General features: G+C 43.5%; 1 pseudogene; it reads left to right on the top strand.

The window, feature by feature from the left end:
- The first annotated feature begins 7 nt into the window (after positions 1-7).
- On the top strand, positions 8-595 carry LOC108694917 (annotated as a pseudogene).
- The last annotated feature ends 7 nt before the right edge of the window (positions 596-602 follow it).

The raw sequence follows: 602 nt of genomic DNA, 5'->3' as shown, positions 1-602 counted from the left end.
AATAAAAAACGGTTATCAACGCATGAAAGTTCGACTATGGAAATCATATGGCGTAAACGTTCTAATCATCAAGAATATCGATGTTGCTGATCTCAAAGGTTGCGAATATCTTTTAAGGACTGCAGAAAAAGAAGCTCCGGTGGACGCTATATTCAATCTGGGTGTGGTACTGAGGGATGGCATCTTCAAAAACCAAACTGCAGAAACATTTGCAAAGTCCTTCCAATCGAAGGCTCGTGCAACGCAAATGCTGGATAAACTTTCGAGGAAAATCTGTCTTAACTTGCGGCATTTTGTGGTATTCTCTTCCGTTTCCTGCGGCAGAGGAAATGCTGGGCAAACTAATTATGGCATGGCTAACTCCATCATGGAAAGAATTTGCGAGAAGAGAGCAGAGGAAGGATTACCAGGATTGGCGATTCAGTGGGGAGCTGTGGGTGACGTAGGTCTTGTCGCTGACATGCAGGAGGAGGATAAGGAATTAGTCATCGGAGGCACTCTACAGCAAAAGATTTCCTACTGTCTCGACAAGCTTGATGAGTTTCTACTTCAAAGTCGACCCATTGTGAGCAGCATGGTTGTAGCTGAAAAAAAAATGAAAG

The sequence above is a fragment of the Atta colombica genome, unplaced genomic scaffold (assembly GCF_001594045.1).
Source record: "Atta colombica isolate Treedump-2 unplaced genomic scaffold, Acol1.0 C635425, whole genome shotgun sequence".
NCBI classification, from domain to species: domain Eukaryota; kingdom Metazoa; phylum Arthropoda; class Insecta; order Hymenoptera; family Formicidae; genus Atta; species Atta colombica.
This window is presented reverse-complemented; position numbering and strand designations above follow the sequence as displayed.